At 44.7% G+C, this 27,534-nt stretch overlaps 1 protein-coding gene across 4 annotated transcripts in view; it reads left to right on the top strand.

Moving 5' to 3' along the window:
* RNF144A (ring finger protein 144A) overlaps positions 1 to 27,534 on the top strand; it is a 132,108-nt gene that overhangs the window by 29,865 nt on the left and 74,709 nt on the right. For 3 of the 4 annotated variants that reach the window (XM_025261608.3, XM_044926289.2, XM_025261607.3), the window contains exon 2: positions 4,521 to 4,708. The exons of the other annotated variant lie outside the window; for it this stretch is intronic. The gene's annotated coding sequence lies outside the window, so the exon portion shown is untranslated. The remainder of the gene's footprint in view (positions 1 to 4,520; positions 4,709 to 27,534) is intronic. 4 annotated transcript variants of the gene reach the window in all.

Genomic DNA, 27,534 nt, shown 5'->3' with positions numbered 1-27,534 from the left:
TCAGGAAGATTCTCTGGAGGAGGGCATGTCAACCCACTCTAGTATTCTTGCCTGGAGAATCCCATGGACAGAGAAGTCTGGAGGGCTACAATCCATGGGGTTGCAAAAAGTCAGACACGACTGAGTGACTGAGCACACATGCATGCATGTATGATACAGTTGGTGAAATAATTTCTTCAATGCATATGTTTGTGCCAGGTTGACTTCCTCAGGTTGAGACCTTCATTGTTTAATGTAGCAGCACGTACACTTAGGGTATATAAGGTTTTCACAAAAACTGGTCAGGGTCCTTGGCTAAGAGGAGACTCTGCCTTGGGCCCGCTGGTGTGATAAGCTGCAGTCTACTATCTGCATTGTCCTTCTGAGTGAATTGATTAAATTTATATTGGAATGGCATTGAGATTCCCGAGGAGCGCAGACTGAGGAAACAAGAAGCCTCATCTTAGGCTGTAGTTTGTTGTCTTTGCTTCCAGTGACAAACAGTAGTGCGTTTTATGTTTAATGAGTCTGAAGAGTCATGCGTGGGCATCAGGGTTCCTACTGAGTCTGATCTCCTTGAGATCAGGATATCAACATTTTATCAACATTTTTTTGGTTCATTCCTACCCATCATCTCAGCACAAGGTAGGACTGCTGCAAAACAAGATTAATAGCTGATGAATATTTACTACACATGTTTCTGCTAAAAACTTAGTGCATATATTCCTAGTTCTTCCCTGGCTCAGACAGTAAAAGCGTCTGCCTACAATGTGGGAGACCTGGGTTCGGTCCCTGGGTTGGGAAGATACCCCTGGAGAAGGAAATGGCACCCCACTCCAATACTCTTGCCTGGAAAATCCCATGGGTGGATGGAGGAGCCTGGTAGGCTACAGTCCATGGGGTCGCAAAGAGTTGGACACAACTGAGCGACGTTACTTTCATTTTTCCTTCTGTACATACAGCATAGCATGCAAAAACTCAGAGGGCTTGTGGGAAACTAGTATGGCCACTGACCCATCACAACCTGTGCAGCTTTGTCAGCTGAGCTCTGCGGAGGCCCGTGGTTCATACCTGGGTGACAGAGCTGAGGCTGGAGGCGGCCGCCACTTCCGTGACCCATGTGGAAGAGGAGCCACCCCAGGAAACGGGAAACCCCGTGGTGCTCTAAAACTTTAATTCACGCCTGTTTGTGGGGGCCAAGCGATGCCAGCGCAAAGCTGCCCCCTGAGCGGGGCTCTGGAAAGTTGGCAGGGGAAACCCCCCAACCTGCTGGCGGCCTGAAAACACCCAGGCTCCCAGCACAGCCTCTGGGCAGAGAGCCCTGCGTGCAGCCTCTCTTCATAAACCTCCTCCTCGTGCGGCTTGGTTGCCTGTTGTCCCTGTACCAGCTCAGCCCGAGCCATTCTTTCTTGCTGAAGATTATAATTTTATTTACTGGCTCTTTGTACATGGGAAAATGGCTGAAACTGGTGGTGGAGCAGACTGTTTTGTAGTGCCTTTTGTTTGAAGGGTTCAGATGGATTGCCAAGTAAAGGCAGAGAAAGGAGGCGCAAAACACAGGGCACGTTTTCTGGAGTTGGTACCTTGATGCTTCGGGGTGTAGCAGGAGCTTCCTTCAGGAGAAGGGGCTTGCTCTGTGTAGGCACCGGCCAGGGGCAAGGGTCGCTCAGAACTCTCAGCCTCTATGTCCAAGGCTGTAGACTTCAGGAGCTGGTCAGAGCATTGTGGGAGAACTCACTTGCTCCGGCCTCCCGGGGGGCCAAACTTGTTATCTTAGTAAAAGTGCAGGGAGGGAGGGCTGGCTCCCGAGGAGATGTGGGTCTGTCCATTGGGATGTATCTCAGGTGTGCTGGGGGTTTAGTCACTAAGTCGTGTCCGACTCTTGCGACCCCGTGGAAGTAGCCCACTACTACCCTTTTTAAACAGAAGTTTTCTGGAGATGTAATTCATGTAGTATAAAATTCACCATTTTGAAGTACACAATTCAGGGATTTTCAGGATACTCCCAGAGTTGTACAAATATCACACCTGTTCCAGTGCTAGAAGAGTTTTAGCTCCCTCCCAAACCCCAGTCCAGTAGCCATCCCTGCTTACTCTTGCGTGCCCTAGCCCCCTGGAGACCATCAGTCTGCTTTCTGTCTCTCTGGATTTGCCTTTTCTGGACATTTCATGTATAAATTTTCTTGCATTTTGTAGCTTTTTTGCTTGACTTTTTCTTTTTTTTTTAACTTAGCATGATGCATTCATGTGTGTGTTTAGTTGCTAAGTTGTGTCCAACTCTTTGCAACTCTGTGGACTGTAGTCTGCCAGGCTCCTCCATCTGTGGGATTTCCCCAGCAAGAACACTGGAGTGGGTTACCATTTCCTTCTCCAGGAGACCTTCCTGACCCAGAGATCGAACCCAGGTCTCCTGCATTGTAGGCAGATTCTTTACCGCTGAGCCACCTGGGATGTGCTCATAGTTCCTCCTTATTGTAGCATTCCAACTCCATGTGTGGACAAACCACATTCCCCAGTGGATGGACATTTGGGTTGTTTCCACTTATTGACTATTTTGAGTGATGCTGCTGCAAACATTCACATACAGGTTTTTGTGCGGACGTTTGTTTTCCATCCTCTTGGGTGCATACCTAGGTGTGAAATTGCTGGGTTATACGTGACTCTGTGTTTCACACTTTGACGAACTGCCAATTTCTCAAAGTAGCTGTACCACTAAGTTCCCAGTAGCAACGTGAGATGTAAGGGTTCAGAATTCACATTTGCACCTACACTTGTTGTCTTCTGTCTTTGATTCTAGTCATCCTAGTGGGTATGACATGATATCTCATTTGATTTGCCTTTCCTAAGCTGAATAATCATGTTGAGCATTTTTTAAATGTGCTTGTTGGCCAATTGGATATCTTTTTTTGGAGAAATGTCTGTTTACATCTTTTGCCCATTATTTATTTGGGTTATTTCGCTTTTTATTGTTGATTTGAATGTGTTCATTATATAATTTGAATACATCTTTATCAGGTATGTATAATGTCTATATCAGATAGATGGATTTGTGTATATTTTCTCCCCTTCTGTGGGCTGATTTTACTTTATTGATGGTTGTCAGTAGTACACAAAATTTTAAAATTTTGATTGAGTTCCAACTTACCTCTTTTTCTTTTGTTGTATGTGCTTTGGAGATATATCTAAGAAACTAGTATGGAAAGATTACAAAGATTTACTGCTATGATTTCTTCCAGGAGTTTTGTAATTTTTGGTTCTTACATTTAGGTCTACAATCCATTTTGAGTTAATTTTTGTGGAAGGTATAAGGTCTGTGTAGAGATTCATTTTTTGAATGTCAGTACTATTTTCTGAAAAGCTATCATTTACTCTCTGGATTGTCATGGCAGTCTTGTCAAAAATCAGTTAAACATAAATATGTGGGTTTATTTCTGAACGTCAGTTCTAAGCCATTTTCCTTTTCTGTGTGTCTTTATCCCACTAGTGCACTATCTTGATTATGGTAGCTTTTTTTTTTTTTTTGACATCAGTAAATGTGAATTCTCCAACTTTGCTTTTCCTTTTTAAGGTTGTTTTGTCTCTATGTGTCTTGGATTTCTATATGAATTTTAGGAACAACTTGTCTATTTTTGTAAAAAAGAAAGCTGAAATTTTAACAGAGATTGCATTGAACCTGAAGATCAATATGGGAAGTATTGCTCTCTTAACGGTATTGTCTTTCAGTCCTTGAGCACAGGATGTCTATTTACTTAGTTTTTAATTTCTTGTAATGATGTTTTGGTAATTTTCAACATATAAATATTGTATAGCTTATTGAATTTATAAGGGTTTTACTCTTTGATGCTGTTTTGAAGTGGGTCTCCTTTGACAGCATATGTTCTTTATCCATTGTACCCATTTCTGCCATTTGATTGGAGTGTTTAGACTATTTAGTACAGTTACTGATGAGATAGAATTTATATCTGTGGTTTTGCTGTTTTTCCCTATGGATCTGTGTCATTTGCGTTCCTTTATTCCTCTATTTTGCCTTCTTTAGTGTTAGTTTCTAATCTGCCTTTTTAATTCTGTAGTTCATTCTTTATTCATTTTTCAGTTATCTCCTTAGTAGTTACACTGGGGTCTGCAGTTCATGCAGTCTTGCTCTATGTTGCTATTCTATGGACCTAAACCTCTCCCTGTAGGAGTCCAGTTAGGGCAAACCTGTATAGCTGTGATTGGGAAAAGATGGGGTGGAAAGGAAGACCAGGGACACTTTGTCATCTGAAAATTGTCTGTGTTGGCAAATGTATCTGTTAACCTCGTGGTGGAGCTTGGTTACTTACAGCATAAGCCTCAGCTCCTCTTCCAGTGAACTGTAATAATTTCATAGATTAATCTGCCTAGACTTCAGTGGTTATTTCACAGGCTTTCCCTCTTGGGTTGGAGATTGGAAAGGCTGATGCCAGGAGGGTGCTGCGTGGGCATGTTCATGGTTGCTGTCCCCCTCCCCCCCCCTACCCAGACCTGCTCACTAAGCTCCTGCACCCTTCTCCTGTCCCCAGGTGGTCAGCATTTGGCGGAGTCTGGTGTTCTCCCCATCCCCCAGGTCTGCAGGGACCCCAGTGCCAGAGACCTCCTCCCCTTCTCCAGGAGGGCGTCCTGCCATGAGAGGGCGAGCCAGCTGAGCCTCTGGGAACCCTGGAATTTGGCCGGAAGACCGTTCCTCTCCTCCCATCAGGACATTTCAGAGGTAACTTTGAATTTGGAAAAGGAAAGCTTGAAAACTTTCATTTATGTCTTTTAGGTGGAATCTCAGGCAGTTGTTGGGAAAGACCCTGAATGAGTTTTTCTAAACCTCTTAAACCACACCATGTAAGCTGTTGCCTAGTTTGCTTCCCCTTAATGAATATTGAGGATGGTCCTTAGCATATTATGTTAAGTGATTGTAGTAATTAATATTTTATGAAGATTTCCACCCAGGTCCTCATTTATTGCTTTTAACAACCTCCTGAGGTTGATATTGCCAGTCTGGTTTTGTAGACTGGGAAACAGGTTTAGAAAATCAAAGTGGTGTCTCTAGGGTTTCCATGATTCATGGATTCACCTAGAAGAGATGGATTGAGCCACTTGCATTGTGTGCCCGGTGCTGCTCCAACGCTTCTGCTTTCTTGGAAGTTCCCGGATGGCGGGATATGAGTGGAATGTGAGGGTGGGGACAGGCACCAAGAGACAGACCGTGTCTGCTCCACCGCGTGAGGGAGTGAATTTTATGTTTCATTCCCAGGCGTAAGTGTCGTGGAGAAAATAAAAAGCTACCAGCTCTAGAGGGGTGGAGTTTTAAATGGAGTGCTCTGGGAGGTCTCGTTAAAAAGCTGACATTTAAACAGGGATTTAAGAACCGTGGGACTTTGCCAACGAAGGTCTGTCCAGTCAAGACTATGGTTTTTCCAGTAGTCATGTATGGATGTGAGAGTTGGACTATAAAGAAAGCTGAGCACTGAAGAATTGATGCTTTTGAACTGTGGTGTTGGAGAAGACTCTTGAGGGTCCCTTGGACTGCAAGGAGATCCAACCAGTCCATCCTAAAGGAGATCAGTCCTGGGTGTTCATTGGAAGGACTGATGTTGAAGCTGAAACTCCAATACTTTGGCCACCTGATGAGAAGAGCTGACCCATTTGAAAAGGAATAAGGTCAGGAGAAGGGGATGACAGAGGATGAGATGGTTGGATGGTATCACCTGCTCAATGGGCATGTGTTTGAGTAAACTCCGAGAGTTGGTGATGGACAGGGAGGCTTGGCATGGTATAGTCCATGGGGTCGCAAAGAGTCGGACATGACTGAGTGACTGAACTGAACTGGGCATTAGCCAGTTAGCATCTGGGACAAGAGAATTGGAGTTAGAAGAAGATGTATGTGTGAAGGCCCAGAGTCCAGGAGCACTGAGAGGCAGTCAGGTGGTGTGGGGTGGTCAGGAGACAGTGGAGAACTGACCATGTTTTAGCATCGTGGACCGTTGGAGGAATTCTAGGTTTGAAAATCAGTGCAGGGTTTAAGCAGAGAAGGGACAGGATCTGTTTTAATTGGCTCATTCCGGCACTGATGTTAGAGGATAGGGGAAGACCAGGAGGCCACTTAGAGGTCATTAGATAAAATCACTGTAGTAATTCAGCAAGAGATAGTTCAGTGGCCTGCTCCATTGGTAGCCATGAAAAGCAGGAAGTGGTCACATTCTGGATATATTTTGAAGAAAGAGCCCTTAAGGTGTCGTGGCAGAACGGATGTAGGGCTTGAGAAGAAGTGAAAGTCCATCATGATAGCAACAATTTTAGCTTAACTGGAGAGTTGCCACCACCTGAGATGGGGAACTCCGCCAGGGCAGTGGCAAGGGTGTGGTGCCAGAAGGGGTTCTATTTTGAACAGATTGCATTTGAGATTGTAAGACCCCCAAATGGAGAGGCTGAGTGACAGGTATATCCAGATCTGGTAGTTGAAGACGGTGGTCTGAGCTGGAGATACAACGGAGATCTTTGGTCTGTGGTTATTAAAGGAATAAGGTCAGATAAGATCCTGGGGATAGAAGAGTTTTCAAGATTGGGTCCTGGGACTTTCCAGCTTTCGGAGCACCAAGAAGCAACCCCCAGGCAGAAAGGGGGAAATCCAGGGGTGAGTCTGCCTGAAAGCCACATGCAGTCATTTCAGAAGGAGGGAATGATGAGCTGTGCCCAGTGTGTGGACGGGCCAAGTGAGGTGGAGACGGAGAACTGACTCTTGAATGAGTGCCATGCGGGTCATTGGTGACTTCAATAAAAACAGCAAAAAGTCATGTGGGTCTGGTGGCTATGGCAACCAAGGCCAAGGAGAATGGGTTTGGAGGGACAGATGGAGGGAAGAATCTGAGACAGAGATTGTTGACAACAGTTTGGAGGAGGTTTGCTGCCAAGGGGAACAGAATATGGGGTGGTATCTGGTGGGGTTCAATATTGATATTGAAATATCAATAACCTCAGATATGCAGATGACACCACCCTTATGGCAGAAAGTGAAGAGGAACTCCAAAGCCTCTTGATGAAAGTGAAAGTGGAGAGTGCAGAAGTTGGCTTAAAGCTCAACATTCAGAAAATGAAGATCATGGCATCCGGTCCCACCACTTCATGGGAAATAGATGGGCAAACAGTGGAAACAGTGTCAGACTTTATTTTTCTGGGCTCCAAAATCACTGCAGATGGTGACTGCAGCCATGAAATTAAAAGATGCTTACTCCTTGGAAGGAAAGTTATGACCAACCTAGATAGCATATTCAAAAGCAGAGACGTTACTTTGCCAACAAAGGTCTGTCTAGTCAAGGCTATGGTTTTTCCTGTGGTCATGTATGGATGTGAGAGTTGGACTGTGAAGAAGGCTGAGCGCCGAAGAATTGATGCTTTTGAACTGTGGTGTTGGAGAAGACTCTTGAGAGTCCCTTGAACTGCAAGGAGATCCAACCAGTCCATTCTGAAGGAGATCCGCCCTGGGATTTATTTGGAAGGAATGATGCTAAAGCTGAAACTCCAGTACTTTGGTCACCTCATGTGAAGAGTTGACTCATTGGAAAAGACTCTGATGCTGGGACGGATTGGGGGCAGGAGGAGCAGGGGACGACAGAGGATGAGATGGCTGGATGGCATCACTGACTCAATGGACGTGAGTCTGAGTGAACTCCGGGAGTTGGTGATGGACAGGGAGGCCTGGCGTGCTGCGATTCATGGGGTTGCAAAGAGTCAGACACGACTGAGTGACTGATCTGAACTGATGTGATCTGGTGGGGTAAGTCAGGCTGAGAGAATTTGTTTTTAGTTAGATGCATTAGCTTTGTTTATACATCCGTGGGGATGGTCTAGTAGAGAGGAAAAAATGTTAATATAGGACAGAGGGTTGCTGGGACTGTGTCTTGAGTAGGTGAGGGAGAGGTGTTTGTGTACAGGTGCGGTTGTTTAGAGAGGAACACAGATAGTTACTGGTGGGGATGGACTACATGACAGACACGTGTGGTGCTCAGAAGAGGCATTTTCTTGTGATTGCTTCTATTTTCTTTGTGAAATTGGAAGTGAAGTCTTCAGGTGAGACTTTCATGGTGCAGGAGGTCTTGTTAGTTTGAGGAAAAAGAGAAAGAGTGAGGAGACCTCCAGGGAGAGGCAGATGCGGCGTGATCCCCTGGTGTGAATCCACCTGGAGCTCATGGCCACAGATGGAAAGACCCCCATCTGTGTGATTGTGTGTTTATCTAGACAGTTCAGCTGGGGACTTGAAAGCATGCACAGTAGCTTCCCTGGTAGCTGAGTTGGTAAAGAATCCACCTGCAATGCAGGAGACCCCGGTTTGATTCCTGGGTCGGGAAGATCCTCTGGAGAAGGGATAGGCTACCTGCTCCAGTCTTCTTGGGCTTCCCTGTTGGCTCAGATGGTAAGGAATCCGCCTGCAATGAGGAAGACCTGGGTTCGATCCCTGGTTTGGGAAGATCCCCTGGAGGAGCTTATGGCAGCTGACTCCAGTCTTCTTGCCTGGAGAATCCCATGGACAGAGAAGCCTGGCAGGCTACAGTCCATGGGGTCGCAAAGAGTCAGACATGACTGAGCAACTAAGCACTTGAAATATCAAGATCTGTGAGTCTGTTTCTCTTTGTAAAAAGGTTCATTTGTATCATTTTAAAATTAGATCCCACATATAAGTGATATCATGTGCTATTTGTCTTTTTGTGACTCACTCCACTTAGTATTATAATTTCAAGGTTCATACACACTACTATAAATAAAATAGATAATGAAAAAGGGCCTACTATATAGCAAAGGGAACTCTACTCAATATTTTCTAATCTATATAGAAAAAGACTCTGAAAAAGAATGGAGATATATATATATAAGTGATTCATTTTGCTGTGCACCTTAAACTAATATAACACTGTAAATTAACTATACTCCAATGAAAATTAAAAAAAGAACCCAGAATATTGTTTGGCTGAGCAGAAGGGAAAAATGAAAGGACATCCTGAACAACAGTGTCTGCAGGAGAGAGATGACCCAGGTCACTGGGAGGTTACCATGGTGACTTGAGGAGAGAGCACATGGGTCGTGAGGAGGAGGTCAGGCTGGGTGATGGGTGGCCTGGAGGGGCAGGGGAAGGGCCCGTGCTGTCTGTACCAGGACACTGGAGGGCTTGGCTGGGAAGACAGGAGCAGTGGGTTGTCAGTGTGCCTGGACCTGGGGATATGGGGCACTTTCAGTTCCGTTCAGTAGCTCAATCGTGTCTGACTCTGCTACAGCATGAATTGCAGCATGCCAGGCTTCCCTGTCCATCACCAAGTCTCTGAGTTGTTCAAACTCTTGCCCACTGAATCCGTGATGCCATCCAACCATCTCATCCTCTGTTGTCCCCTTCTCCTCCCTCCCTCAGTCTTTCTCAGCATCAAGGTCTTTTCCAGTGAGTCAGTTCTTTGCATCAGGTGGCCAAAGTATTGGGGCTTCAGCTTCAGCATCAGTCTTTCCAATGAATACTGAGGACGGATTTCCTTTAGGATGGACTGGTTGGATCTCCTTGCAGTCCAAGGGACTCTCAAGAGTCATCTCCCACACCACAGTTAAAAAGCATCAATTCTTTGGCACTTAGCTTTCTTTATGGTCCAACTCTCACATCCATACATGACTACTGGAAAAACCATAGCTTTGACTAGACAGACCTTTGTCAGCAAAGTAATGTCTCTGCTTTTTAATATGCTGTCTAGGTTGGTCATAACTTTTCTTCCAGGGAGCAAGTGTCTTTTAATTTCATGGCTGCAGTCACCATCTATAGTGATTTTGGAGACCAAGAAAATAAAGTCTCTCACTGTATCCATTCTTTCTCCACCTATTTGCCATGAAGTGATGGGACTGCATGTCATGATCTTCGTTTTTTAAATGTTGAGTTTTAAGCCAGCTTTTTCACTCTCCTCTTTCACTTTCATCAAAAGACTCTTTAATTCTGCCATAAGGGTGGTGTCATTTGCATATCTGAGGTTATTGATATTTCTCCCAGCAATCTTTGTTCCAGCTTGTACTTTATCTAGCCCAGCATTTCCCATGATGTACTCTATATTAAATGAGCAGGGTGACAATATCCATCCTTGATGTACTTCTTTCCCAATTTGGAACCAGTCCGTTGTCCCATGTCCAGTTCTAACTCTTGCTTCTTGACCTGCATACAGATTTCTCAGCAATACCTGGTATTCCCATCTCTTTAAGATTTTTCCAGTTAGTTGTGATCCACACAGTCAAGGGCTTTAACATAGTCAATAAAGCATAAGTAGATGATTTTCTGGAACTCTCTTGGTTTTTCTATAACCCAACAGATGTTGTCAATTTGATCTCTGGTTCCTCTGCCTTTTCTAAATCCAGCTTGAACATCTGGTAGTTCTTGGTTCATGTATTGCTGAAGCCTGACTGGGAAAATTTTGAGCATTACTTTGCTAGCATGTGAGATGAGTGCAATTGTGAGGTAGTTTGAGCATTCTTTGGCATTGCCTTTCTTTGAGATTGGAATGAAAACTGACCTTTTCCAGTCCTGTAGCCACTGCTGAGTTTTCCAAATTTGCTGGCATATTGAGTGCAGCACTTTCACAGCATCTTCTTTTAGGATTTGAAATAGCTCGGCTGAAATTCCATCACCTCCCCTAGCTTTGTTCATAGTGATGCTTCCTAAGGCCCACTTGATTTCTCATTCCAGGATGTCTGGCTCTAGGTGAGTGATCATACCATTGTGATTATCTGGGTCATGAAGATCTTTTTTGTATAGTTCTTCTGTGAATTCTTGCCACCTGTTCTTAATATCTTCTACTTCTGTTAGGTCCATACCGTTTCTGTCTTTTGTTGTGCCCATCTTTGCATGAAATGTTCCTTTGATATCTAATTTTCTTGAAGAGATCTCAAGAGTCTTTCCCTTTTATTGTTTTCCTCTGTTTCTTTGCATTGATCACTTATAAAAGTTTTCTTATCCCTCCTTGCTATTCTTTGGAACTCTGCATGCAGATAGATACAGCTTTCCTTTTCTCCTTTGCCTTTTGCTTATCTTCTCTTCTCAGCTATTTTTGAGGCCTCCTCAGACAACCATTTTGCCTTTTTGCATTTCTTTTTCATGGGGATGGTTTTGATCACCACCTCCTGTACAATATTACATACCTGTGTCCCTAGTTCTTCAGACATTCTGTCTATCAAATCTAATTCCTTGAACCTATTTGTCACTTCTACTGTATAATCATAAGGGCTTTGATTTAGGTCATATCCTGGGCTTCCCTTGTGGCTCAGCTGGTGAAGAATCCACCTGCAATGCAGGAGACCAGGGTTTGATCCCTGGGTTGGGAAGATCCCTTTAAGAAGGGAAAGGCTACCTACTCTACTGTTCTGACCTGGAGAATTCCATGGACTATGTAGTCCATGGGGTCACAGAGAGTCAGACACGACTGAGCGACTTTTCATTCAGACTCATGATTGATCTATTGGTTTTCCCTACTTTCTTCATTTTAAGTCTAAATTTTGCAATAAGGTGTTCATGATCTGAGCCACAGTCAACTCCCGGTCTTGTTTTTGCTGACTGTATAGAACTTCTCCATCTTCGGCTGCAAAGAATATAATCAATCTGAATTTGGCCATTTGGTGATGCCCACGTGTAGAGTCATCTCTTGTGTTGTTGGGGCAGTTTAGGGAAGCTAAATTCCAACATTCCCTCCCCAACAGCCTCAAGTCCTCATCAGCTGGCCTTGCCTTTTCACCACCTGCACTTTATTTTTAAATTTTTTTGGCAAGCAGCATGTTTGTTCCCTGACAAGGGATTGAACCCTCAGTGAGAGTGTGGAGTCCTAACCACTAGGCCAGCCTTGTCACTTGCACTCTCAAAGGGCCTGCTTGAGAATTCCTGTTGAATCCCTGACAGTGTACCATGTACTGACATTACCAGCGTTTCTCCAGTAATCCTGGGAATCTGTTGCTAATTTCTCACTGACACATTTTTTTTTGCTGAGGCCGAGGGAGGTCTCCAGCTGGCTCATCAGCACTGCAAGGAAACAGGAAGTGTGACCTTTCAAGCACGGCCCCCCACTTCTTCACAGGCCTTGGGTACTGAGTGAGTGTGTGTGTGTGTGTGTGTATTTTGACCTCAGCTGCAATGATTTAGGGTTATTGCAGCTTTCTCTGCAGTACCCTGACTGGTTCGGACACAGTCTCCCCGGGTATGAGGGGAATGTGAAAGCACCCTGGGAAAGAAGGCGTTGTGAAGCAGAGTGGACTTGTGTCTTCTCCCTGCATTGACCCACTCCCACCTCCCAGGACGCTGTGTTTGGGAATCGGTCTCCAGCAAATTCCAAGAACTGAAATGGCTTCATAGTCACAAAAAGATTCGTGTGGAAGAAGCCCAAATACCAGAAAATGACATTCCAGCACAGGCAAAGTTATTTTTAAATGTTTAGGATTTATAAAGAGAAACAGCCTCCAGAGGATATAAGCCACCCCCAGGTCTCACTTCTGTGATTGAAGTAGCTAAATCTGAAACAAGAGTTTTTTTCCTTTTCCTTCCCCCCTCCCCGCCAATTGGAGAATGTCATCGATAAGAAAAGAAATCTTCTGTAAAGAAAGTTTAGCTGAGCCTTGGCCTTAGCACAGCCTTGGGAACGGCCGGCATTCTGAGAGCTGCAGCTGGGACACGGGGCTCAGTCTTGGCTGGTGAAGCTTTAAGGCAAAGGTCGCTTAAAAGATTAACTAGAATCGAAAATATCAATACCCGGCTTTAGTTCTCTTGGTTTCAGAGTGGCTGAGGCGGTTAGGCCAGCAGTATTTTTGGAAACAGAAACACGTAAAGATGCTCTTCTGAGATCCCGTGGCTGAGGGTCTCGGTAAAAGAAATGGTGACGGTGTCACATTTTCCACATTTGTCTCCATTGCAGTTTCTTGGGCTTTTGCTGTTGTTGTTCTTGTTCTGCTTGTTTTGAGAGCTACATGTGCTGTTGTCTAGGCTGTGCTGTCAAGTCAGCATTTGCTGGGCAAGTCTGCTCAGTATTCTCACTGTCTGCATGTCCCAGGGCCCAGCGGCAGCGAGGACCTCTGGTCAGAGACAAACAAGTGCCAGGATGCTGTGAGTTTCTCTGGACATCCGGGCAGCAGACAGTTGATGAGCATCTATTGTGTGCAAGGTCCCAGAGGGATGGAGGAGGAGCTGTGGGTGGGTTTTCTGCTCTGACGTTTTCCTCTGATGCACATTGGCTAGCAGGTGTGGGATGCCAGTCCCCAAAACTTGAGTGCAGGATGGAGCAGAACTGAGACTGAGAAAGAGGTGCTGAGTACTAGGTCCCTTCACGGCTGAAGGGATGTGTCTTGAGTGGAGATAAGGGAGGGACAGAGGGTGAAAGGCAGTAATTAGGGCCCCTTGGGCTGGATCCTGCAGGTCTGGATTAGACCCCCTCCTATGGCTGGTTGGGAACCATCAGGATTTGTTAGCATAGTGATAGGATTTTTTTAAAGTAATTTGGACAGATTCATTGGGCACTGTTGCAAAGAAAACATGGAAAACAGGGAATAATGGAAATTTTTTCCCCTTCTCAATTTAAAAAATGCACAGTGAGTGCGTGCTTAGTTGTTCAGTTGTGTCCAGCTCTTTGTGGCCCCGTGGACAGCAGCCTGCCAGGCTCCCTGGTCCATGGGATTTTCCAGGCAAGGATAGTGGAGTGGGTTGCCATTTCCTCCTGCATACAGTACTTTTTTTTTCTTTTTTTAATTACTCAAAGCTTAACAACAGAGCTTCACAAACACATGCAAGCCCTTTTACCAAAGAAATACCATCCTTTATGATACTTAATGGTTTCTGCTACAGTTAACATGCTTGATTAATGTCAGTGAGTAAATCTTTAGTATCTGGTCATTTTCATTTATTGAAAACTGCATACATAACATAATTGACTTACCTCAATCTCATTTTAGTCCTGAATTTACTTATTTTAATGGCTTATTTTATAAGCATATTCCATAATTTATTCTATGTATCAACTATGTATAAACACACTTATCTGAATTTAAAATAAGGTAAAATCTTCCTGATAGAAAGGAATTCTTATCGGTTCATTGGCTTAACAGTGAAAACTGTTCTCATCTGTTAAACTATTGGAAGGAGATAAATATGCAAATAATATGGACAAACATAATTGAAACATGGTTATGATAAAATCATGTATTAAGGTATTTTCTGTGGAGAGGTGCATTGAAGTGAATATATTTTTTCTGAAATTTTTTCTGAACGTATTGGTTTAAACCAGAGGCCTGTATAGTCACCATTTATAGGTTAGATCCTTAGATCTTATTCATCGTATAACTGAAAGTTTTCACACTTTTACCAACCGCTCCCTATTTCCCCCACCCCCCCGCACTTGACAGCCACCTTTCTTCTCTCTGTTTCTATGAGTTTTCCTTTTTTTTTTTTAGATTTCAATATAAATGATACCATGTGGTCTGGTTTATTTCACCTGCATAATACCACCAGTTCATCCATGTCAGGACCTCCTCTTTTTTTAAGGCTGAATAACAATCCATTGTATTTATACCATATATATATACCATATATATGTATTTATCCATTCATCTGTCAACAGACACTGAGATTGTTTCTAACATCTTGCCTGCGGAAGGTGGAGCTGAACATGGGACTTCAGTTATCTCTTTGAGTTAATGATTTTGTTTCCTTCAGATGTATACCCAGAAATGGGACTGCTGGATCATGTGTTATATTTTTAATAATCTGAGGAACCTCCATACTGTTTTCCACAGGGTCTGTTCCAGTTTACACTTTCCATCATCAGTGTCCACCGGTACCCTCTTCTCTAACCCGGTCAGCATTTATCTCTGGTCTCCTTGATAACAGACATTCTAACAGGTGTGAGGTGACATCTTGTGGTTTGATTTGCCTTTCCATGATGTGTAGTGATATTGAGCATATATCTTCATCTACCTGTTGGCCATTTGTATATCTCCTTTGGAAAAATATCTGTTTAAGTTCTTTGCCCATTTCAAAATTGGATTATTTGTACTTTTACTATTGAGTGATATGAGTTCTTTCTATATTTTGAATGTTAACCCCTTCCTTATCAGATAGGGGGTTTACAAATATTTTTTTCCCATACTACAAGTTGCCTTTTCATTTTGTTGATGATCTCTTTGCCATGCAGAAACTTTTAGAATATTTATTATGTTCTATTGATTGGTGTGTCTGTTTTATGCCAATACTATACTGTTTTGATTATTGTAGCTTCATCATATAGTTTGAAATCAGGACATGTTCAGCTTTGTTCTTCTTTCTCAGGATTGCTTTAGCTATTCATGGATATTTAAAAGAATAAATGATATACTAGAAATTACACTTCTTTCAACTGTTGCTACTTTATTTTAAAAAGACAATATTTCCAGTATGCCAGAAGTTGTATCTTCTGCAACTATTTAAAAGTCTTCTATAATTTTATGACAACCAAGGAATGTGCTAAAGTCCTGTGTACTTGTAAAAAGTTATTGTTGGCTGTAGCTCAGTTCCTCCCTACGAAAACCAGAAAATCTCTCCTTTGGGGCACATGGAGCAGATTCAAAGCTCTGTGTTGTGGTGGGCAGAGGTGGACACGGGGAGTCAGAAGGCAGGTCCAGGCCCAGCTTCACCCCTTCCTGCCCAGGAGCTGGGGAAAGTGAAGGTGAAGTTGCTCAATCCTGTCCTTCTCTTTGCAATCCCATAGACTGTAGCCCACCAGGCTTCTCCATCCATGGAATTTTCCAGGCAAGAATACTGGAGTGGGTTGCGAGGGGATCTTCTTGACCCAGGGATTGAACCTGGGTCTCCTGCATTGCAGGCAGATGGTTTACCATCTGAGCCACCCAGAAATTGGAGCTGGGGAAAGTCAATGGCATCTCAGAGCCTGGATTTCTTCTTTGTTAAAATGGGAATGACAGCAATGCCTCCCTACCTCCCCGGAAGTCCCAGCTGTGCCAGAAGGGTGGGCACGGTTCTCATGACGTGTAAACAACATTCAGCTATTCGTTACTGATCAGAAACCAAATGCAAACGGAATGACCACCTGCAGCCTCCTCTGGGACCTGAGGGTGGGGTGGAGAGGGCAGACCTTGGGAGCACAGAAGATGCAAACAAGATGACAGGAAGCACCCTGCGCACAGCTGTGAGGAGGGCTAAGCGTTCCCATGGTCATGTGCGTTTTGTGCTCAGGGGAGGGATGGTCCGGTTACTAGGGAGGGCTGTAGGAATTTGGAGGATGGGACTGAGGGATGCCTTCCAGCACAGCAGGAAGAAGCCATAATCTTGATTTATTCTCGGGCTCCTGAAGCCACTGTCCACGTGCCTAGGGAGAGATGAAATAACAAAGGATGTCTGCTCACAGCTGTAGTTGGAGTAGGCCTTGGAGTTCATACTTGAACCTCCATGAGTGCTCTGCACTGTTCGCTTATGCAGCTCTCCTGTGATGATAGCTACTGTTGTTCCCACGGTCCAGCTGAGAAAACTAAGACCAAAAGCGACTTCAGGATGATGCAGCTGGGAAATGGTGGAGCCCAGCTAGCCCAGCACACCCAGCTTCCACATCTCACTTGACCTTCTGCCTGTAAAGAAGGTTTTGGATGGACTTTCAGCACCAGGGAAGCAGGGAGGAATAGAAAGTCTTGGAAAAGAGCTTGGTTAAAAATGGACATTATTTAGGTTTGCGAGATGTCTACAAGCAAGAAGTTGGTGGCAGTGGGATGGTGTCCTCTCTGGGCTGGAATTTCGAAAGAGCCTCTTTAATAAAGAGGGGTTGGCCTGTGCTTTATGGAAATCTAAAGAGATCCTGAGTAGTCACTACCCAGCTGAGGGAGGGGCCATATATATTGAACTTGATGAATTATTTGCAGGGTTCAGGAGCATCACTTTAAATCCATTAGTGGGCAGGATTAGTGTGGGGAGAGACGAGGCTGACACGAGGCCAGCGGGCTCTGGGGCAGCCATCCCTAGATGTGTTAGGGAGTGTCGGCCCTACCAGATACTCTGCAAGTAGTGTCAGCCCTACAAGATACTTTGCAATTTTGTTGTAGATCCTCTCTGCCCAATTCAAGTTCAACATTGTGGGGCAAGCTGAAGTGAACATCAGAGAGTGTAATCTTATCACCAGCACCCCCTAGAAAGAAAATCAGATGCACTGTGGGGTTTTGAAACATCAGAATGAAGAGCATACTGTGTGAGTGAGTGAACTGAATGTGAGAACTAACAAGAAGCAGGATGTTTCATGTACAAATTGTTCCAAGCTGGGGGGAAAAAATCATATTTCACAATCTCTGAAGAAGGGCCTAGCCAAGGGAAAGCATTTCATAGTCCTTTTTTTTTTTTTCTTTTCTTTTTAAGAGAATCGAAAAGTTTCCATTGGAATAGAGAAGAAATTATAAGTACATGACCCTGTTCTTTTATAGGACAGGACCTAAAGGACGTCTTGTTAATTAAAAAGGATCATGAAATCCATAGACCTTAAGACCTGGTATTGGAGTTGAATCTGACTTCTTGATTCCTTGAACTTCTTGACTTCTTGAACCCAGAGCTGTCTCCCTGGCCAGGGAGATGGATGGAGGCTTTGGGTGGGGGTGGCGTGTGGACATGGTCTAAGACATCCATTCAGAGATCTGGCTACCAGCTCAGCCCAGACATCCCTGTTTTCTTTAAACTCATTGACAGTAAATCAACAGTGGTCCATTGGAATCCTCTGAGGAGCTCTTGTTGCTCTCAGCCTCTGAGTTTCTGAAGGTCACCAATTTAAGCTGGTTACTTAATATTTTTAATACATATATGAATGTAGTGGGCTTCCCTTGTGGCTCAGCTGGTAAAGAATCCGCTTGCAAAGCGGGAGACCTGGGTTCAATCCCTGGGTTGGGAAGATCCCCTGGAGAAGGAAAAGGCTACCCACTCCAGTATTCTGGCTTGGAGAATCCCATGGACTACCATCCATGGGGTTGCAGAGTCAGACACAACTAAGCGACTTTAACTTTCACTTCACATGAATGTAGTAAAATTATTAAAATACAGAAAAATCATTAAACACAAGTGTAAATGCTTCATCTCTTTGTCCTCCCCGGAAAAATAACACTAATAATTTTTAGTTTGTTTTTTAGTTTCACCATCTAAAGATGGTAAGATACCATTTCACTGGAGAGAGACCCATTTTAAATCTGAACCAGATTAGACAATACCATTCTAATCCTGTCTTTTAAAAAACATCTGATAGGTTGGATCTGATATATAACACTTTATATACGTGAGTTACGAAGTATAATTAATGAACCTGTCTCAGACAAATCATCGCCGACACGGTGACCCCGATGTGGACATTTTCATCTATCTGACTGCCCTTCCCTGCACTATCCTTTCATCTTTCCTTGCTGTTTTTGGTAGTCTGTATCCCTAAAAATATATATAATACTACTCGTTAAAAGTTGTGTCATGATGTTGTTCAGTGTTTTGTTTCTAGGATTTAACAGCCTTGTTCTGTGCAGCTATATTTATTCATCTCACTTATATAATATCTGATAAGGTTAACATCCATGCTTCCTCCTGTCAGTGGGTGTTTGAGTTATTTTCAGTCTTTTGCTGTCACAAAATACCCTGCTATTTATATTCTTGCACATATCTCTGCTGCACATATGCCATTTCTTTTTCTTTTGGTTATATACCAGGGAGGAGAGTTTGGGACTAAAGAAAGGCTAATTTATGACCAACTTTACAAGAAAACGCCTTGTTAATTTACCAAGGCACTTTGTTATCAGCAGTGAATAAAAGTGTCCTTTAAGATTCACGCTTGTCTTATCCCAACACTTGGTGTCATTGGCCTTCTTAATTTTTGACAAATTAATAGTAGAGTAAACTTAATGTACCAGCAGTTTTGAGCTTCTTTCACATTTTTAGTTATCATCTGTTTCATTTACTGTAAAAAGACTGTTCATCTCCTTGATGTCGGTTCTCATTGGGTTATGTTTTTTCATCGACTTGCAAGCATTCTTTACATATTCAGAAGACTCACAATGGTGGTTTCATGTGTTAAAAAAGATCACCTTCTGGTTTGTGCTGTATGTTTTCACAAGGTGCTTTTCTTGATTTTAGTGTATTTTATGTAGACAACCTTGCCCATTTACAGTTAGAGCTTTTCCTTTAAGATTTTCTTCTGTGTCCCAAGGTTATAAGTTACTCCCTTATCTTCTTTTACCTATTTTAAAATTCAGCTTAGTTCAGTTCAGTTCCATCGCTCAGTTGTGTCCGATTCTTTGCGACCCCATGAATCACAGCACGCCAGGCCTCCCTGTCCATCACCAACTCCCGGAGTTCACTCAAACTCATGTCCATCGAGTCAGTGATGCCATCCAGCCATCTCATCCTCTGTCATCCCCTTTTCCTCCTGCCCCCAATCCCTCCCAGCATCAGAGTCTTTTCCAATGAGTCAACTCTTTGCATGAGGTGGCCAAAGTACTGGAGTTTCAGCTTTAGCGTCATTCCTTCCAAAGAAATCCCAGGGCTGATCTCCTTCAGAATTTTAAAACTACTTGGAGTTAATTTTTGTGTGTGATATAGGAATCCAGTGTTGGTTTTATGCATAATGAATAGTTATTCTCCTGGTACCATTTATTGAACAGTCCGTTTTTCCCATGTATCTGGGACACGCAGCCTGTGACGTCTTGTTTCCCCAGGTATTTGGGTTTGTTTCTGCGTCTTTTCTCTCTGTGTCTTGCTTAATTTGCCCACTTCTGAATCAATGTTGCCTGCTCTTAATTACCGTAATTCTCTGTGACACCTTCATATTTGGTCTTTCACCTTTTTCCTCTTACGGGGTAATATTTGGCTGTCCTTGACTTTTGCCATTCTATAGCAATTTTAGAGTTAATTTATGAAACAGGAAGAACAATGACAAAGACAACAACAAAACCAGTGGGGGATTTGCCAGGATTGCTTTCAATCTATAGGTCAGTTGAGAAAGGATTGAGTTTATTGTTTATGTTGAGTTCTCCTATGCATGAACATTGTATCACTATCCATATATTTGTGTTCTATCCATATATTTGGGGAAAGTTATATACTTTTGTGACTAGGTCTTACTCATTTTCTGTATGCTCCTAGGTACATGTGACATATTTGTTTCCAGCCACTTTAGTTTCAGGATGCCTTAAGAGATGTCATATTTGCAAAGGATAAAAGTCTAATTGATGTTTATACATATCTTGCATCCAGACACTTTATTAAACTTTTAGTAATTCTAATATTTTTGTCTACAGATCCTCCTAGAAGTAAAGTCATTTGTGAATAATTGAAATATGGTTTATTTCTTTTCATTTCTGGCGTTTTCTTTTTCCTGTCTTCTTTGTTTGAGTTAAAGCTCTAATATAATAGTGAACTGAAGCCATAAAGGATAGCCCTTCATTGTTCCTCATCTTTATAAGAAATGTTCTTATTTGATTAAGACTGATGTTTGCTGTCACTTTTTTCCAAATACCCTTTATTAGGTTAAGGAGGTTCCCTTATGGTTCTGTTTTGCAGAGTTTTGTTTTCTGCTTTAATCACAAGTGTATGTTGAGTTTTATCAAAGACTGCTCTGTATCTATTAGGATGAACATATGATTTCCACTGTTTTCTTCTTACTATGTTATCTGACACATATGACTTATTTCAATGGTAAACCCTCTTCTATGCCTACAATAAATCTAGCTTGTTTGACTTTACTTTCCCCCCTGAATACGTGCCTGATGCACATCTGGATTCTATTTGCTTTTATTTTGTTTTAAATTTTTGTTTCTTTGCTCATGAGTGACTTTGGCCTATATTTTTCCTTTCCTTAACTGCTTTTGTCTGATTTAGAGAGAGGTTTTTATTTCCTATTTTCCCTTTTTTCCCCCTATTTCTTGCAAGAATTTGTGTATGATTTGAATTAATCTGCTCGTGAAATTTTGGTAGTACTCAACTAAAAACAAGAACTCGTGGTTTCCTTGTTGCTAGATTTTTATCTAGTTTTTTCAAGCTGTTTGAAATGATCTGAACTCCTATTTCTTTTTAAACTGGACTTCTTTCAGTTTTCTTATAATATATTTTTCTAGGAGTATATTCATAGTTACCTGTTTTTCAGGTTAAAATTAGCATAAAATTATTCATTTTGCTTGAAATCCCTGCTATCTTTTTTTCATTATGAATATGTTAATTGGGCTATATTTTTTATTTTTTTCTTGACCAACCTGCCAGACAGTGTATGTTTTATTATTATTTTAAAAGAAAAATACTTTTGACTCTGTGACTGTCTTTAATTTTGCATTTTATTTTTGTTTTTATCTGTTAATAGATCTTTCCTTCTACTTACTGTATGTTCATTCTGCAAGTTGATTTTTAACTTCTTAGACTAGAGACAGCTTAGTGATTTTCAGATTTCTTTTTAAGTAAATGCATTTAAGATGACAAATTTCTCTGTAGCTGCCAGGCTTCTCTGTCCATGGGATTTCCCAGGCAAGAACACTGGGGTGGGTTGCCATTTCCTTCTCCGGGTGATCTTTCCCACCCAGGAATTGAACCGGCGTCTCCTGCATTGCAGGCAGATTCTTTACCAACTGACTCCTGCATAGAAGGGCAGTGAAATGGGAGCAAAAAGTGTTAGTGTAAAGAAATATTTCTTGGTCAGTTTGGATTAGATGACGGGTGCAGATTTAATCTGTATGTAACACAGGGGCTTCCTTCATCCACTACAGAGAAAGAACACAGAAGCATTAACATTAGTTATCAACATGATGTTCTGCTGCTGCTGCTAAGTCGCTTCAGTCGTGTCCGACTCTGTGCGACCCCATAGACGGCAGCCCACCAGGCTCCCCCGTCTCTGGGATTCTCCAGGCAAGAACACTGGAGTGGGTTGCCATTTCCTTCTCCAATGTATGCAAGTGAAAAGTGAAAGTGAAGTTGCTCAGTCATGCCCGACCCTCAGCGACCCCATGGACTGCAGCCTTCCAGGCTCCTCCATCCATGGGATTTTCCAGGCAAGAGTACTGGAGTGGGTTGCCATTGCCTTCTCCAACATGATGTTCTAGATTTTCTTATTGTATAATTTCATTTTGCCCTTACTTTCTAATGTATTTATAAAGAAACTCACACCATCTTCTCTCAAAAAAAAAAAAAAAAAAAAGGCCAGGCAGGAGTGTATTTGTTTGAAAAGAAACCTGTCTGTCCCACATTTTTCTCAATGACTTGAAATTCTGGGACATACGAGGGTTTCATTGTCAAAAGCGTGTATTAGGTGGCCGGTGCCATGCCAGATCCTATGGGGCAAGATCTCCATGCTCTCTTCTCCTGCACACATTCCTGCCAGGCAGCACCCATGAGTCTGGATGTAGAATTGCAGAGCTGAAAGGAAGTCGTGTTGCTAACATCGCACGGATTTCCAGACTTATTTTGTGGAGGTAGTTGAGTTACCAGTTCTTCAAAGAAGTCTTCTGGACGCCTAATGTCTTAAAAATAAATAGGCTCAGATTGGAATAAACTTGGGGCACTTGTGGCCCATACCAGCTAAGATCTCCCCACTCTTGAGCCCTGGGAGAGAACAGGGGATGTGCAAGAACCCCAAGGTTAAAGGCCATTCCTTTGAATCCCTAGTTCAGCAGAGGAGAACCTGGTGACCTCAGAGCATCCCCAAGACGCTGGCAGCTGGACCCGAGTTCAGATTTTGCAGTCTTTTCTAAGCCCTTCTGCCACCAGGAGTTCATCTCCACAAGCAGGAGAGCTGCTCTTTCAGGCAAAGCCAGTTAGAAAGCAATTTCCACGTTTCCACTTTCATCATTTTCTTCGTATTCAGATCATGTCTAGATGTGTTGCTTGGGTGACCCCAGTTCACCAGCTAGACTTGCTGTGTCCTAGGTCTTCTTAAACTCTGGCCCTGGGGCTGCTGCCTGCTTCTTCGGGGGTCTCTCCCAGACTATAGTAACAGGGTGTGCTGTGTACTAAGTCACTTCAGTTGTGTCTGACTCTTTGAGACCCCATTGACTGTAGCCCACCAGGCTCCTCTGTCCATGGGATTCTCCAGGCAAGAATACTGGAGTGGATTGCCAGTTCCTCCTCCAGAGGATCTTCCTGACCCAGGGATTGAACCTACGTCTCTTAGGTCTCCTTCTTTGGCAGGCAGCTTCTTTACTGCTAGCGCCACTTGGGAAGCCCCTGGTAACAGGGATATGGTGACAAAAAGCCTCATTTCATTGTCTTGTCTTTACTTCAGGCCCTTTGCTGGCCTTCTCGCTGATGCTCATGGAAGGATTGGTTCCTTCAAGCAGACAGACCACATGCTATTTCTGTGCTGTAAATTTCCAAGGCTTCTTCCCCGGCCACCTCTCCAACCACAAACTGGAATAAAAAGTGTATTTGCAGCTATAATCAGCACACTTAAATACTAGTTAAATTCAGAATGAGTACAAAATCTGCACTACTCTTGACTCCAAGAGAGGCTATAAAAATATCCCATGGCCACGAGCACTCTAAGACCTTGACAATGAGGTGGTCCCTCTGAACCTTCTTAAGCCTGTTCCAAAATAGCCCAGATTACATGGTAAGGGGGTCTGATTCATAGAGGATTGCATGTTGGCTATGGATTGGCAAACTCCTTTCTTGTTTCTGTTTTCCTAGGACAAGATGCCCAGTCACTGCCATTTATTTTCTTACACACTCTTTGAGGATGGCGCTTTCCTTAATTGTCTTGGTAACTTTGGTGTCTGTCATATGGGTGTACCTGAAATAGTTGTGAAGTGGCCGAACTAGAGAGTCAGAGGTGCTGAGAGCAGAAGGGGCCAGCAGCTCCCTGTCTTCATGCTCCTGTGTGGACACCCCTGATGCTTTCCTGTTTCATTTATGCCATTTCCATGACCACCCCTCGAGAAGCAGGGCATTTATTATTTACCTCAAATTATAGATGATGGTGCTGAGGCTTCCAAGGGGTTGTGGAAGTGTCTAAGAGCTCGTGAATTTAAGGTGCAATCAAGTCTTAAGTCTGGGTCTCCTGAACCTTAGAGAAGTGTTCTTTCTGTTGCACTACTGGTAAGTATTCAAAGATGCTATGTTTTAATCTGATGGCATGTGGGCTTACTGCACAGCCTTAGCACCATGTTGTGGAAGGCTTGCTGGTTTAGGGTCCATGCCCTCACACCTGATAGCCTTTCGCTGCGGATATACACTATGAAAAACAGGGAGGCCACTTCCAAATCATTAGTGGTCTTCAGCAATGTTCTCACTGGTTTCTCCACCCCTAGCTATCTTAGCAAAGCTCTCACTGGTTTCTCTAACCTAACTGGATCTCTGCAACGGAGTGATTGTTCTAAAGTGATAAACATGCTGTGATCAAAGCTCCATTACTGGAGCTCCAAAGACCAAGTTCTGAGGCTTTATCTGAACCAGCAAGGTCAGCTTCTGGCATCCCTGCAGCCTGGAGCACTCTGAAGTCCCCATGCATGCCTGACTAGTGTCCGAGGAGGGAGTTCTCCGTGGTTGTTCCCTCCCCTAGGTCAGGTGTCTGCAGGAAGCTGGTCCTAAGATCCAGGTCCGTAAGATGGATGTCCCCTCCCCATCCCCGCACTGTCCCCTTTGGAGACCACATCCCTCCTCCCCGTGATTACTGGGGTTTACCCAGCTGAGTCTACGGTGAGCTTGGCAGGGAGGGCTGTGGATCTCCTGGACTCTGACATCCCCTGGAGGGCCGTGCCCTTAGTCAGTCAATGAAGGAGCTGCATTTACAAAAATTCCCTTTTGAATTCCCTGACGTGTGCGCATGCTCTGTGGGTGTTTAGAGGCTATGATGGTTGGGAGGGAGCTGGCTGTGGGGTCGTTCAGAGGGACCCGGCTCGACCTGATGCCCAGCTTGGCCTTGGTCCTGAGCTCGTGGTGTCTGATGTATGGAGATCACTGTGACCTCTGCCAGGGAGGGTCCCCCCGCCCCCGGGGTGGGGTCTCCGTGCGCTCCCAGGCAGCTCTGCAGGGCACTGGCTCTCAGCGTGCTTATGGGATAGAGCAGCAGTGTAACTCCTCTTAATGCTTAGACTTTTTGAACCTTTTTCAGTTCTGGGCCTCCATAGATCCCAGAGAACACTAGAGGGGTGCTCAGAGAGCTGATTCTGCAAATGCTTTCCATGAAAACAGAGTCCCTTCTCCCACCCTTACCACTCTTTGAGCTGTGTTGCCCTGTGTGTCACCCTGTAGGCACCCCCGTGTGTCACCCCGTAGGCACCCCGGATGTCACCCTGTAGGCCCCCTGTGTGTTACCCTGTGTCTCACCTTGTTGGCACTGTGTGTCACCCCAGGTGTCACCCTGGAGGCACCCTGTGTGTCACCCCGTGCGTGTGTCACCCTGTAGGACCCTGGGGATCTGGCACCCCCTGCCTTCTCAGCATCCAGCCCCGACTTGTCTGTTTTGAGATGCCCAGTCTGGCTTCTCAGCTTTTCTCCTGGACTGAGGCCACATAATCTTGGATGAGCCTGCCAGGCACCGACACGCTGGTGGGGCTGCAGGGGCCACTGCGCCCGTGGTGGATGCCGTGCCCGTGATGGACACCCACGGAGGGCCGGCCCACGGCCTGTGGCCTGGCTGCAGCGTGCCTCTTGGGCCCTCGTTCCCTGGACGTGCAGCCGGTCCCATCAGCTCCGCCCTGTGCAGACCCCCTGCCCTGGATGGATGCTCCCCTCAAGCCAGGAAAGGCCCAGAAAGCACAAAAGGCAGGATGGAAAGCTGAAGCCGAGCCAGCTCACTCGCTGCTGTGATGTACACAATGCACACAGACAGACGGTCACAAAATGGACAAGCCCTGCTTGCTCTCCTTCCATCACTCAGTGGGAGGAAATAGGGAGAAAGAAAAAGAAAAAGTAGAAAGTCCTGGCTCAGGTAGAGCAGCCTGCCGAGATGCCGAGAAGGAAGGTCCTGAGTTCCCTGCAGACTGCTCAGCACAGACCTTGAGAAAGTGGCCAGGGGACCCATCGGAGGTGCTGAGGGAGCCCCCAGCTCCTTTGGGCATCGCACAGACAGGCCGAGACCCACACCCTTAGCTGATGGCGTGGCCGCCTTTCCTCAGTCACAGTGGCGAGTTCCCGGGCCTGTGATGTGGCTTTTGGGGCCAGGCCAAGGCCTCCGTGTCCACTCTTCTGGGATCATCCATGTGACCACAGTGGACTTCCCAGAAGGTCCTGTGCTGGCCGATCGATGTTCCTGAGTCTCGGCAGAGGGTGGCAGGGGCTTGGCCCACACGCGGGCACAGGTGTCCTTGACCCTGGGTTCCCCATGGTAGTGCCTGACAACGTGGGACTCAAAGGAAGATGGGGCCTTTCATTCTTTGCTTTTGTTGTCGGGTAGGTGATGTTCCCAGGCCTAAAGCCTGTCCACAGCTGGGGTTTAAGTCTGAAGGTCTCAGACCTGCGGGGCATTGGCAGGGAGTACAGGCCACATGCTGACAAAGTGCTTTCGTTCTGGCAGGGAGACTTTCCTCTGAATCAGCTGTTGTGTGTGATCTGTGCTGGGGTGGAGAGTGCACAACCCCCTCCCTACTACCCGGAGGGAGCTAGGCCCTTCCTGGAGGCCCTCCTGGTTCTAGGCCAGTCCACTTGCCTCACAGATGCAGAGACACGCAGGTGGACAGACACACAGGCACACAGATGCACAGATACATAGGTGGACAGATGCACACATACACAGTGGACAGACACAGATGCACAGACACACAGACGCACGGACACACAGATGGACAGACACACAGGCACACAGATGCACAGATACATAGGTGGACAGATGCACACATACACAGTGGACAGACACAGATGCACAGACACACAGACGCACGGACACACAGATGGACAGATACACAGGCACACAGATGCACAGATACATAGGTGGACAGATGCACACATACACAGTGGACAGACACAGATGCACAGACACACAGATGCACGGACACACAGATGGACAGACACACAGGCACACAGATGCACAGATACATAGGTGGACAGATGCACACATACACAGTGGACAGACACAGATGCACAGACACACAGACGCACGGACACACAGATGGACAGACACACAGACACACCGATGGACAGACACACAGACACACAAAGGCATAGACACACAGATGGACAGACAGATACACAGGTGGACAGACGCATAGACACACAGGTGGACAGACACACAGGTGGACAGACACACAAATGCACAGATACACAGATGGACAGACGCACAGACACACAGGTGGACAGACACACAGATACACAGGTGGACAGACTCACAGATGCACAGATGGACAGACACAGATGGACAGACACACAAACGCACAGATACACAGGTGGACAGACACACAGACACACAGATACATAGGTGGACAGACACACACACGGGGGACAGACACACAAATGCACAGATACACAGATGGACAGACACACAGACACACAGGGGGACAGACACACAGATGCACAGACACACACACAGTCGGGTTTGAGGGGCCTGGCTGGCTGTCCAGGCACAGATGGCTGTCCGGCAGAGT

Source organism: Bubalus bubalis, chromosome 12 (assembly GCF_019923935.1).
Source record: "Bubalus bubalis isolate 160015118507 breed Murrah chromosome 12, NDDB_SH_1, whole genome shotgun sequence".
NCBI lineage: Eukaryota > Metazoa > Chordata > Mammalia > Artiodactyla > Bovidae > Bubalus > Bubalus bubalis.
Note: the sequence above shows the minus strand (reverse complement) of the source record. Positions and strands in the feature narration are given on the sequence as shown.